We start from the raw sequence: 14,334 nt of genomic DNA on the forward strand, positions 1-14,334 counted from the left end.
AAGGGCCAGGTTCCATATTATCGGGCTCTTTTCCACTTCTTCAATTAAGTTATCATTGAAAGTTGGCCGTGAGTTTGCCATCGTACAGCAGCTCTTCACAATACTATGCTCGCCGCAGCAGACAACAAAAATGCGCGCTGGCAAGTAGCAAGCGGTGGAAGCGCAAAGGCTCACGGGTACGTCGTCTGCTCCTGCCCGAGCGCTCCTGGCCTTCCGCCCGCCAGCGGCCTTCACGAGCGTGTGTGCACGTTGTTTGTCTATTGCCACCGAAAGAAAACGCTCAAATAACGCGCCTTCAACGATAACTACGATGGATGCCACCAGGGGCGTCTCTGAAAGATAACAACTTTGTGACAAATACACAACACCCACACACGCGCGTGAAAGCCGCCGGCGGACGGAATGCCAGTGAGCTCTAGAACCGGAAGTCGCTGGAGCAGACGACGTACCCCGTCAGCCTTTGCGCTTCTCTAGCCCTTCCGGGCGACGCGATTTTTTGTTTTGTTTTTTGTCATGCCAAAAGCGAGCGATACGCCAAAAGTTAGCGACAGACGATCGGTGCGACAGCCCGATCTTGCCGCTTGTCGCTGTCGCCGGTCGCATGGCTCGCAAAAAACGCTTCATGTGGTTATGCTGGCGACAAGCGATTTTTCTTTCACCATGTTAGAATCGCGCGTGGCGACTAAGATTAGCGACGGAGGTTCGCGGTGAAAACCAGATTTTTTCGCTTGTCGCTGTCGTTTGTCGCATCGCTAGCAAAAATCGCTCCATGTGGTTACGCCTTAATGCCGATTTTCTGGGTGCCGCCCCATCGTCTAATGTTCACCCATTGCGCGTAGTAGCGCTCTGCGATTTGAAGGCCCGCTCGAAATAGGTTTTATTTTCTTTTTTCCTCATATTTTACACAGCTAGACTTTTATATGGCTTTTATTTGAACGTTTTGTATACACATTTCCCATTTCTCACCAATTTGACTGTTATGACATTAGGCTATTTCCGTAATTTTTTCTACTACAAACATTTCGTCTTGTAACAGCTTTTCATTCAGCTTCCACAAATCCCACTAGAAAAGTGTGTTTTGATTTTTCCAAACCAGTCTGCAATTAACCAAACACTGGTCCGAGAAAAAAAAATTGGCTGTACATCATAGCCGTGACATTGTTGGGTTAAATTTAGTGAAAAATAAATCCTATCTAGCCGTGCGTGACCGCACTCCTGAAAATGTATGAATCTCACTTCTCTCGTACCCTCAAGGCATTTCCCTATATCAGTGAAGGCGAATTCGCCTAGTCTGTCAGCCAGCAAACTGGCGCTAGCGTCACCGCAGGTGGTTTTGCTTGTTTTATCGCGGCTCGACAGCACACATATAAAATTCCCCCAAAACATAAGTCGCCTTTAGCTGTTTAAGTGTTGCTTGAATTTATCAGGAAGAACCTGGCCTGCAATTCGTTTGCGCGTACACACAAATAATTTTGTACTCGACAGAGTTACATTGGGAATCGCACAGAACAAGGCCGCCAGAAAGACATGCAATAGCCGCTTGCATTTCCAGCCCTGGCAAATCCTTTACGAGCAATACACAACCCGCCGACGTCCCCACAGCGTGACGTACAGAAAACCTAGTAACAGGACGTGAAACGGCGCACCTTGTCCTCGGTCTCGTTCTCACCGTCCACCTTCGTCTCCTGAACTGCAAACACATCGACGTCCTTATCTATCAAAAGGCGATATACCTGGCTTTGTTTTCTCATTGCAGCGAGACCCCGAACATTTAATGTTGCTACATTTAGAGACCCTTCCATTTCGTCTCCCATTAAATGTTAGAGACCGCGGGCATGGGGCTCACCCTTTCGCGGCCGCGTTTCGCTAAACGCAACCATCCTCCTCCTTGGAGACAGGGGTGGCTGCTGCGTTGACGGCGTCGCTGGTGCCGGCTGCTGCTTTGCCGGCTTTCCTAGGCGTCCGCGTCTGGTGAAGTCGTTAGGACGTGGTTTCACCTGGGAAGAGCGTCGCCCCGGGTTTGTTTTAAGTGGCGGTTCCTTGCTACTGGCCGCGGTCTCATCTTCCCCTTCTTCCGTCTCGTCGACGCCGCGCTTGGTGTTGTTCCCGGAGCTTGTTTGCCCTGCCGCCTCCCTCGTCTCATCCGCGCTTCGTTCAGGCTCAACTTCAGTGGGCTGCTCGTTCTTTAAGCTGTCCGCTGGAATCGCAGTAACAAACGCTGCCGCCACCTACTGGTTCTTTGGCCTCTTGTCTTGGGAAGGACTTGGAACACTTGCGGTCACCTCCGCCTTTTACAGGTTTACTGTGCATTGTGCTGCTGGTTCCGCCTCGGCCGCGTCCATGAAGTGCTCTGGCATCTCTTCTTTACCCGCAGGCCCTGTGACGTTGGCGTAAGTGCGGACGCCATCCGCGTGTGCATGACCTAACCGACGGCATTCCTCGCAGTGAGGCACCTTGCAGTCACGGCGAACGTGACCAGTCCCTTGGCAGCACAAACATTGCATGGGCCTGCCTGGCGCCAATAAGAGGGCCAACTCCCCTGCGACTCTGATGTGATGCGGCAAATCTTCCACCGCCAAGCCGGCCTTGAGCTTCAGCATAACCGCCCGCGTCGTGGACCGTTTGTGTCGCACACCATCGAAACGTCATATTTTTTGTGACTTCAATCACCTTGACATAAGATGGAAGCGCGGTGCGAACGTCCTCGTCTTCAACGCCGTGCAGCAGCCAGTGAAGCTTCAGCCTCAACTGCTGGTCCTGCGAATACACACGAGGCACCGGCGTCCCTTCACTTCCTGCTAGCCGGCCGCCAGAATCTTTTTGTAACCTCGGCACTTTTGAAGGTCACCGCCCACACGTGGTTGATCTGGTACGCCCCCAACGCTATAACGTGAAATATCATACCAACGCGCGCGAGCATGTCTCTAAAGTCCTCGACGAGGAATGGTCTTGCTTTCACGTCTCCGTCAAGAAACACCGTATTCAATACGATACGTCCTGTCGGCAGTTGGGGCAAAAGAGCTTGGTACTCGTCCTCACCGTTCACTTCAATCCTGTTAACGCGGCCAGACTAGGCCGCGAACGCCGCTCCCAAGGAGCACATAATTAGGCGTCCGCACGCTTCGGTGGCTGGAAGAGGAAGCAGTTGGCTAAGAACTCATGCTGGGCTAACACCTCATGCCTGTACAGCTCTACGAACGCGACTTATACCCTTCGCTATAACATTCTCCACGAAGAAAAATTCTCCATTCAGAGGGTGCGGCTGTCTAGGAGAGGTGAAGCGAAGTAGTGCGTCATGACGTCAATGAGCGGCGATTGTTGGCGCCTCGATATGTGGTGTTTATCCGCCGCCTATTCTGCGGGTGCAATGGCGGCGTGCGCGGTGGAGGAATACTGTGGCCTCATGTAAGAAATATGTTGCATTAAGGCAGAAAGGTAGCGACGCCGACCGGCGAAGGTTGCTCTCCTGACTGCTGTGCTGCGAAGAGAGACACACCAGCGGAAAGCGGAACGCGTTCACGCATGCACAGTGCAAACTACACGAACTCTGCTTTTCGCGTTCCACAAGCTTAGATCGTCCCAACGCAAGCGTCAGTCGTATACGCCACGGAGCACGACCGAAGTGGTCGCATTTTTGCCGAAGCGAGCTTTCAGCACGACGTCGCTCGCCAAGCACAATAAAGAGACTGCTGCAAATCCGCAAATCATGCTTCTTTCGCAGTAGCCGTCATTCGCTTCACCAAATCAGTCGCCGGCAACCCGTTCTGTTTCGTTGGCATGCTTTGCGAGCGCCTGGGGTTTCAATGATATTTATGCAATCCTCCGGCACTTGTAATCCAGTGTCTAATGTTGATGCGTCTAATGGTGACATACCGAGGAAATACCAATAGCGATGTTTATGGTGATGTGGAAGAGGATTGTGTTTTGCCACACCTGCAATGTAAATACAGTTGAACCTTGTTATAACGAACACTGATAAAGCGAACTACCGGCTACAGCGAAGTAAATACAAACTTTGGTTGGACATGGTTTATTGTGATGCCACTTATTTTATAACGAAATTAAAACCATGAGAGCTGCATGTGACATCGGATATAACGACGAAATATTTGCCCAGGAGGCTGAGAAGCTACTTTTAACCCCCTCTCGTTAGTACGAAACTGCAAAAGTATGAAGGCCCCTTTGTTCCTGGACACAGGGGAACTTCATCCTGCTGAGTGCTGAGTAGCCAACCGACGAAGAACCCATTCTTCATCAAATAAATCAGGACGCATGCTTATTTTGTTACATTAGCTTTGTTCTCTTGTAATTTCACGTACTCAAGTTCCAGTTCATTCAGCTTGAAATGCAACAAGAGGAAACGTAAGAGTTACCTTGTTTATTTTGGGTTCGAAGCCTTAAAAATGCATTATTATATCAAGTATTTTTGCCCGAGACAGAGTGTCGATTTATTGTAGCCAATTTTTATGTTTACGTTACAACGAATATTGATTATTGACAACTTTTGGCCTGACGGCTGAATCGACTGACCGACACAGAGACTTAGAGGCAGACATACAGACCAAAATTGTGGCGTTTACGTAGCCCCCCAAAAACTATTGTCAAAGAATAAAAGAATGTTGTAGTACCCCCGCAACTTTTTAAGGGCAGTTCTCGCAGGGCGCAAGAGTCATCATCTTCACTATTGTTAGGGATTTGCAATACGACCCATAATGCTGAAAACTCAGTTTACGGCTGCTATCGCAAGCCGCCAAAGGTAGAAAAAAGTATGATAAAAGCTTCAGGGCAGAGACACGTATCACTATTTCAAAAAGTTCTCCACCGTATGACGTTGTCCCCAATGGCTGAGGGTGTTACGACTGAGGCAGTCTTAAAACGATTAAATTATTTCGAATGCCCAAGCAGGAATTTCAATGGACTCCAATTCAGCCCTCTAGCTTGAAAGAACAGCCAACGGTTCCTATGTCTCCTTCAGCAAAGCAATATAATGGCCTTTGAGATCCCTTCTAGTGGCTCCCTGTACACGCATAAGTGCTAGGAAACACGTTAGCCTGGGAAGCGTTATAGTACATTCATTTTTTGAAAGTGGGTCCAGGTGAACGACGCTTTTTAAGTCCGATCATCACCGAACATTTGAGATCTTTTGGCTTCCACGACCGCCCGGAGCTTATATGAACACCGGCTTGGGTTTATAAATAAAACATCATCTCATCACATCTGTGTCAGCGTGGGGTCTACCAGGTGACACCGGACATTTTTCGTCATGAATTGCCGAAAGCGTGTGACGGAGCGGTCAGTTTTGTTTAAACTTTGAAGAAGAGCTGCTCAGCATGCCTCGTTGGATGAGGCCATGTTACCTAGAGGGCACTTAATTACAAGGAGAGATGGATTGATTGATTTTATTGATTGATTGTAGGGTTTAACGCACGACGCAACGCAGTCGATGAGGTGCGCCGTAGTGGAAGGATCCGAATTAATTTTTACCACCTGGGGATCTTTAACGTGCGCCGAAATCTCATACAAACGGGCGTTTTTGTTTTTCGCCTCCATCAGAAAAGCAGCCGCCGGGGCCGGGAATCGAGCCAGAGACCTCGTGCTCAGCAGCACAACGCCTTAGCCACTGAGCCACCGCGGCGGGTCAATTGCAAGAAGAGACAATTTGCACCTGTTGCTCCAGCTACTGAAGGACATAATTCTACCTTTGGGATTTCGCGCGTATAGCGTTTAGTAGGTGCTGATGTGGTGGAGCCATTGCCGACACACTTTTCAAGGGTATTCCGCCCATTATTTGTTTATTTTTATTTATTTATTATTTAATATTGTATCCTCAGGGCCCGATGGCATTACACAGGGGAGTTGTTAATACAGAAGTTCAGTGAGTGAAATTATAGGCAATATGAAGCACACAGATTTTCTAATTCTACAGTGTTAGGCAGGTAAGAAAGCAAATAAGTACAGTAAGCAGTAATTAGAGGCAGGTGAGCTAGAAAACATTCTGAATATACAACGTTAGCAAAGGTGTTTTTGAACGCTACCGGATTGTGTATACAGGCAGTTTAGTGGGGAAGATGTTCCGGTGTGAGGCGGTCCAGGGAAAAATGAATGGGAGGAGGCGTTAGTCTGTCCACGGGTATCCTGACTTCATTTGAGTGGTATAAAGGAGCAGAAATGTAATGATGTGCGAAGATGAATTCGCTGCGTAGTTCTGGGTGGAAAAGACACAGACGAAGAACTTTACGACGAAAGGCTAGGGATGGTATGTTCAGGCTCGATTTCATGTGTGTGACATGGGCGGTGCAGTTATAATCGGATTGTCTAAAACGGGCCGCGTTATTCTGAACTAATTCTATTGGTTGGGTCAGGTTTACTCAGCTTGAATCCCAAAGTGATGCCGCATATTAAAGCTTTGGCCTAACCAGCGACTTGTAAAGTAGTAGTTTTAGTGAAGAAGGTACCCTTGTAAAATTACGTCGAAGGTATCCTAATGCCCGGTCAGCGTTATTGATGACGTATTCCGCGTGAGTATTTGATGTAAGGTCAGGAGAAAGGTGAACACCTAGGTATTTATAATTTCACACATTTTCTAGAAGGGACTTATTAATCGAGAGCGAAGCATAAGGTTACTGCCTTTAATAACCGCAACAACAGTAAGCGTTGATGTGCGAGGCGTGTTGCGGAATTTAATAGACCCATGTATTTGGCAATCCTTTTGTTTGCGCCGAGAAATAGGCGTTTTGTGAAGAACCATCATTTTGGAAGCCTGTGATGGTATCTGGTCATTAGCAGCCTTAGACACACGACGGACTCGACGGTTTCTACGAAGCGCACGACGGAGCTTGTGACTGACGCAAAACTGGTATTCAGCAAAAGCTACTTCCCTGCTTAAAGGGGCAGTGACACAAAAATTTTGCATCTTGTTTTTTTTGTTGCGATAAGTAGCTAGTGACCTACTTATAACCTTTAGAAACCTAATTTGCTTCAGCGTGCGACGGTTGTTTAATTAGAGGAATTTTCAATGTGGCCAGTCGCAGTTCCGGTTTCAGCAGGTGCCGCGAAACGATGGATTTTGTGTGACCAAAGCTGACCACGTGACCGTCGGAGGGATATCACAGAGCAGAGCCGCCGTAGCACTGTCGAATCCGCATCGACGGCAGTTTCTGCGAATGCCCCCACGTACTGATCTCGTGAGGCGCTTAATTAAAAAGCGACCGTGGATGTGACGCAGGCGCTGCGAGTGCAAATGCTACCACGGATAAAGAACGACGCGCGACGCTCGAGACGGTGGGTGGCAAGACGCACGCTGGGAGCAGCCGGCCGGTCTGCCTACAGGCCCGCCTATAGATGCGTTCGGCTTAGCACTGCGGCGGATATTCGAGTGCCGCTCTCGCAAGCGGTGCAGATGACAATTTTTAATGCAACCCGCCATTACTCCTTTCTCATGTAAGCCACCATGGTCGGGACTTGGGGACAATTTCGTGCAGCGGTAACAAGCTATCACTCGAGCTACCTGCGCCGGCCTGGGCCACTTCGCGGCCGTGGCCGCCGCTTGCACAGCGACCGTGCGGCTAGCTCAGTAGGCTTTTCGTGCCTCCGGCGCGTTTCCGCATCCAATGGTAATAAAAAGTAATAGAAACAGAGTGCCTGGAGTCGCTGTAAAGCTGTGGTCGCGGCCAGCTGCCCGATGAGCTGACGAAATCACGGTTCCTCCGCCGCCAACGATCGGGTCGTTCGTTCTCGAGATCAGAAGCTCAGCCCTACGGCCCTCCGATTGGAGCGGCGAGCCGGGCGAGCCGGCGAAAAACGCCGGCAGTGCGGAAGCGGCAAACACAAACTCGTGACGTATTTGGATGTTGTTTATTTACACAATATCCTCGAGATGTCGATTGCGCGTGGTCCTCTGCTGGCTGCTCGGTTGCGACTCGCACACTTTAAAATTGATTTTAAATATGTTCTAGACTGTATTCGCTGCTGATATTTCGCAGATGATGTATATGTGTTCACACCAATCTATCTCCGAAGTTATCTCGCCTTCAAAATTTTGTGTCAGTGCCCCTTTAAAGGAGCCATGAAGAGAAAACACAAGTTTGGTTCATTCAAAAGATTGCCTCGTTAGAATCACACTGACACCACTTTTAACGTAAACTTCGCTCAAATAAGCTACATAATTAGGAAAAAAGGGAATGGCCATTGGACCCACCAGCTCATTTCCCGCAACAGAACCTATGATGTCATTCGAGCCAGCTCTGCGATTGGCGGAGGCCCGCACAAGCAGACGCAAATTAGGTAGAGCTTACAAACTAGCCGAACGAGCGATTTGCGCTTAAATTTAGGGCCCATTCTTTACAAAGCAATAAGAATCATGGGGCAAACTGTGGAAGTTACGAAAGTACATGTGAACATAGAAGTAATGATGCGTACTGCTGTTCGTACTGCGCACAGCATGCTTGATTTAGCTGCACAGCACTACGGGCTCGGGGTTGTCTCAGACGACACTGGCAGATCGACGCAAGCAACGGTGTCTTACGTGACCACATTTGTCAAACGAGGACTGTTTCAGGGAACGAATATTTTCTCCCAGAACAAAAACAAGCCAGGTTTAAATACGGGCAAAAAACAAACCAAACGCTTGCCATGGTATGGTGGCGCCATCTAGGTTCGGGTAACGTAAAGAAACGCGGGAACAAACTGCACCGATGTACAGGGTGAAGACAACCTTTGAACGGTCCCGTGCCGTCGCCATTGGGCCAACGTGCTCAACGCGTTATTTTCGTTTCCACGAGACCTAGCAACGCGAAACAGACAATATGATTCAAACATCTTCAGTAAACCGCGTTGCGGCAATAATTTTAGCGCGGTTTTGACACAATGACTTGCTTCGGCGGCGAGCGTGCGACCCAAAATGGCGCGCCAGCGTATACGTGTCTCTACCCGGTACGGCGGATGCGTGAATGAAGGTATCCTAGGCTGCAGAGTGGTCGGTTCCTGTGATGTCGTTGGAGACCCCGAAAACAAACGATTTAGCGGGAAAATCAAACTTTTAACCTAAATTTTTTAATTTCTCAGTGAATAAATCATCGTTTGTATCCGGACAAGCGCTGGGGGCACTATAAAACACGAAATCTTTCGAATAGAAGAAACTTGCATTTTCTCTTCATGGCTCCTTTACGAATTGACGGGTCTAATGCCTTCCCCGAGTTGGGTTAAGTCTGAGACGGCCACGTCTGCTTAGGGCAGGTTTCAAAGGGTGTGGCAAGAGAAAAAATACGTTGGTTTGCATCCCTGATGACCAAAGTTGTGCCTCGGAATGGTCGCACAAAGGTCGTCCTGCGGACACGTGTGTTGGGAAACCGAAGGGCTGTTTCGACATATCAACGGCTATAAAAAACATGAGAAAGTGACCGTCAACGTATCTGTTATCTATGAATACAGTATGTAGAACGTTAGCATCACTTTGTTGCAGAACAGCGGATGAATGCATTGAGAGGAAACAATTAAACAAGTTGAGAGCTCTGAAGCATGAATTGATATTTCTTCTTGGGTACCGCCAAGATCCTGGGGTAATAATCTGAGTTAGTACAGAAGGCAGTGCGACGTTTTTGCATGTAACCATTGTTCGGCTAGCGTCCATTGGGCGTGCACGTGGCTGGCGTGCCTAAAAGGCGAAGATAGGTAGCCTCCGCAGCCAGCATCCGAACAAGACATAAAGCATGGCCCGCATCAATCACCGTTGTCCACGACGCGTTTTATGGAATGCTTAAAAAAATAAAGCAAAAAGAAACACTGGGCGTTCACCTAGCTGCATTTGTTTTACAGGGCGTGCATGACGATATAAAAAAACAAAACATAAAGGAGAGTTAGTGTATGAGAAACGGGCCCGAAGTCTCGATTGCCTTGAAATTTTATAAGCGTTATGTCGCAGGAGCAAATAATTACACGGAGTTTCATGTCTTGGTTGTAGAATGTATTAGTCGTAAGCATAGGGCGAGTCGATGAACCTAGCTGAGTAAACTTTTTTAACCCTTTCACCTCATAAATGTGACTTAGAGATTGCCAGAACTTTTGTTAGACGCAATTTATAGTACAAAATTCTTCTTTCAAGAATGAACGCTTGAGTTAGCCCTGATTAGGGAAGCTTCAGCGGCTGTTTGTAATCGCTTGAGTTGATCTGTGCTGTGATGTTTACATGATTCCTGAAATCACTGCGCACTTGTTTAAGCCTGGTTGCTTGTCTGGCGGATATTTCTTTAAGTGCTGTACGTGCGTAGTCGTTTGTTTGTCTGAATAGGGCTGTCACCTTGTAGGTGATCTTAAACTTCTTGTACCTTAATTTGTTATCAAGTTCCTAAATATAGATGAGCCAATTTGGAAGTTCCAACAAAGCTACAGGCCCCCCGGCGGAAAGGATGAACGTAGATGCTCAAGATGGGTGAAAAGAGGTTTAAACGGGAGAAGATACGACTTTGTGAATTATTTCTCTCAGGGAAGAAGAGAGTAAGTCCTCCATTTTGCGAAGTTACTAATTTTGAATTCATGTAGTTGCTCTTTTCGAGGAGGCAAGAACATGATTGGTATATAGAGACATTTTTCATTACTTTACAGTCTTTTTAGTAAAAGAGTATACAAAATCTTACTTCCCACGAAATAAATACGTTAAGTTCTATGTCGGTCGGTATAGTAAATACTGCTCCCTGGTGTGCAAACAGGTGGGCTGCGATGGAGAGATGCTTTATGTAATGAAGTATGTAATTGAGGTTGAAACGTGAAAGGGTTTACAAGGTTAGTATTACTGCGTGGGATCTCAGCAACGTCCATGGTAGTCAGACACAAATGTGAGACGTTTCCACAAAAATTCTCAATGAGGTTACACTGCTGAAATAAGGTAAAGGCAATGAAATCTAGTGGAAAGCAACACTTCTGAGATATTGGATGAGATGGCTGACTGAACAGGTGAGACTGCCATGACATTCTTAGCGCAGTTAAGTCACCAGTGACCAGAAAATGGTGATCCCTGTGAGATATTAAAGTTGTTTTGATTGTGCTTAGGATAATTTTGAAACTCATGGGCGTGTGCATCCCGGAAAATGTAGTAAGTACACAAAAGACGCGTTCGCTCCGAACACGAAGCACTACGAACAAAATAATAATAGTAATCAATAAATCAATCATGTTTTTTTTTTCATTCAATCAATCATGTTTATTTACGTGCCCAGGAACAGCCAGAGGCCTGAGTGCTGGCGCACGGGTAGTTACATGAAAACAAAATACAAGAAAAATATAGCAAGAAACAAACAAGCGACAAGACACACACAAATTGAAGTAGTGAAAATCACAGAAATAAAGCACAGGCGGAGCCTGGGTGCCTATGAAGATGCCCATGAAGATGCCTATGTTGCTCTGCCTGTCGTAAAGGCCACACGACAGGCAGAACAACAAAGTTTGACAGTAATACAACAAAAACAACGGCAAGAGTGTAGAGACAAATGATAAGACGAACAAATAACAGTAAACAGTTTCAAAACTAGGCAACTATCAGTTGGATAGACACAACCGCAGAGAAAGCAAATTCCAGAAAAAAAATAACGACAGACATATCACAGGTGTTTAACATACTGTATTCAACAGCGCTGTACGGTAAATTGTAAAGGATTTCAGAAAGATGTCAAGGCGTTCAAAGAAGCGGTTGTAACAATTCTGTATTCTGCGCACAGGAGAATGATTGGAGTTGCGCGCAGCGGTCAAGAACGGGCGATACGACCTGGTGGGCCTTTGTGGTACACTAAACTCTAAACAGTTAAGCAGGTCTGCGCAAGAAAGGTCACCATGAACAATTTTGTGAAGAAATGTAAGGTCTGCACGCATACGTCTGCAGTTCAAGGAAGGGATGGAAGGGACTATGGGTAAGTCAGAATCAGGACGAAAACTGTGATTTTGATGACGGTGCTTAAATATGGATAAAAGCTTCTTCTGCACACGTTCTATTAATTCACTACTAGATTTGGAGATGCCATTCCAGGCAACAGAAGCATATTCTAACTGTGGTATACATATTGCATTGTATGGCATTAGAAATGGATCTGGAGAAGAGAATTCCTTTGTAATCCGACACACATTTCCAAGACTTCGGAGTGCTCGCCGGGTGATGAGCCTAATATGAGGAGAAAAAGAGAGGGTACTGTCGAAACTAAAGGACAATCAGAGTGTGACACACTAACATCATCAAAATTCGAAAAACACAGGTCCAAAATGTTTCCACTGCAGTTTTCTATGTGATTATGCTGTGCCATGGAAGTGAAAGACGAAAAATCTAGTAATCTATTACCCTTCTGTTCAATGTGGTGGTTATGGTGGGAACAGGATAGATGGCTCCACTGAACGCCAGGAGCGTTAAAGTCTCCAAGAAGGAGGACCTTGCGGTTGCATTGAGTAATAAGCTCTTGTTCAATGGAGGAAACTAACTGATTGAATGCGTCAGGAGCTACATCAGGGGGAATGTAAAATAATAATAATAATAATAATAATAATAATAATAATAAAAATAATAATAATAATAATCAATCAATCAATCGATGTTTATTAGAGTGCCCAGGAACAGCCGAGGCCTTGGTTCTGGCGCACTGAGGAAGACAAAATGCGGCACTAATATAAACAGTAAACGAGAAGATAGAGCGAAGAAAAAAAAAGAGCAATAAAACCCTAAGGATAATAAAAAGGTATTTAAACCAAAATTAGATTATTAAGAAACTCTAATGGTGGATCAATGGCAAAAGTATGTGGAACAATGGTCACAGCAGTTGGGTGAAGCAAGCAGACATAAAAACATATTCGCAGATATAGGCGAAAACACAAAGCTTCAATTAAACACGAATGTATGAAACAAAATACAGGAACTGATTTATGAAATTACAGCAACAGAAGATGGAAAGTACCAGACACCTCACTGTGGCTCCTCGCGGCACAATAAATCGGGTGCGATATGGAAGGCAAGTAGCATACAGGAAGGCAAGATAATAATAATCAATCAATCAATCAATCAATCAATCAATCAATCAATCAATCAATCAATCAATAAATCAATCAATCAATCAATCAATCAATCAATCAATCAATCAATCAATCATCTATATTTAATGTGCCCAGGAACAGCCGTGAGGCCTTGGTGCTGGTACACAGATGGATACAGGTAAAAAAAAAGGAAAACAAAAATTGAAAGGAAAGAACACTTTGACAGCATATAATATAAAGCTAACTTTTAGAATGTAAATTACAAAGTATACCGTACAAACCACTACAAAACGTAGATAGCGTATACACTACATGCAATGAACACAAACAAAACTGACAGGATACAACAGAATTGGCAATTACATCGTACCGATGAAACAGAACATCTGCACACTACAGATAATCGTGTAACCTTATAACAGCAATCCATAAAATGAAAAACAACAAAAGCGTCATATAAACAGCATACTCTCCATACAGTAAGGCAAGCAGGTAAAAAGAAGTTACTATAACTAGAACAAGATCCATTCAGTATGACGGAGCAAAGAAATATTCCTTCTAGTTCCATGTAAGACAATAAGAGGGAGCATATTAGCGAATGAGAATTCTGGAAGTTTCTGAACTGAACTGATTGAGGGAGCTGTTAAAAATATCTACGTCTGCAGAGTAGAAGTTACACGAGCTCTGCAGCCTGAACAGCGGGCAATGTCGGTTACAGGAGCTGAGAGTACGAAAAGGATGACATTTTCTTGTGGTTTTAATAGGCACTCTTAGCTCGAGCTCCGAAAGCAGTTGCGCACTGCTAATTTGTCCATGTATGAGCTTAAAGGGGCACTGACACAAAAATTTTGCATCTTGTTTTTTTTGTTGCGATAAGTAGCTAGTGACCTACTTATAACCTGTAGAAACCTCATTTGCGTCAGCGTGCGACGGTTGTTTAATTAGAGGCATTTTCAATGCGGCCAGTCGCAGTTTCGGTTTCAGCGAGTGCCGCGAAACGATGGATTTTGTGGATTTTGTGTGAACAAAGCTGACCACGTGACCGTCGGAGGGATATCACAGTTACAGAGCAGCGCCGCCGTAGCACTGTCGAATCCGCATCGACGGCAGTTTCTGCGAATGCCCCCCCGTACTGATCTCGTGAGGCGCATAATTAAAAAGCGACCGTGGATGTGACGCAGACGCTGCGAGTGCAAATGCTACCGCGGCTAACGAACGACGCGCGACGCTCGAGACGGTGGGTGGCAAGACGCGCGCTGGGAGCAGCCGGCAGGTCTGCCTACAGGTCCGCCTACAGATGTGTTCGGCTTAGCACTGCGGCGGATATTCGAG

At 46.2% G+C, this 14,334-nt stretch overlaps 1 long non-coding RNA gene across 1 annotated transcript in view; it reads left to right on the plus strand.

The window, feature by feature from the left end:
• LOC144161867 (uncharacterized) overlaps positions 1-14,334 on the plus strand; it is a 290,728-nt gene that overhangs the window by 67,466 nt on the left and 208,928 nt on the right. The window contains exon 2 of the long non-coding RNA XR_013320510.1: positions 10,340-10,491. This is a non-coding gene — a long non-coding RNA (uncharacterized LOC144161867). The remainder of the gene's footprint in view (positions 1-10,339; positions 10,492-14,334) is intronic.

Source organism: Haemaphysalis longicornis, unplaced genomic scaffold, assembly GCF_048455015.1.
Source record: "Haemaphysalis longicornis isolate Haplotype H1 unplaced genomic scaffold, Haemaphysalis longicornis Haplotype H1 scaffold_12, whole genome shotgun sequence".
Taxonomy (NCBI): domain Eukaryota; kingdom Metazoa; phylum Arthropoda; class Arachnida; order Ixodida; family Ixodidae; genus Haemaphysalis; species Haemaphysalis longicornis.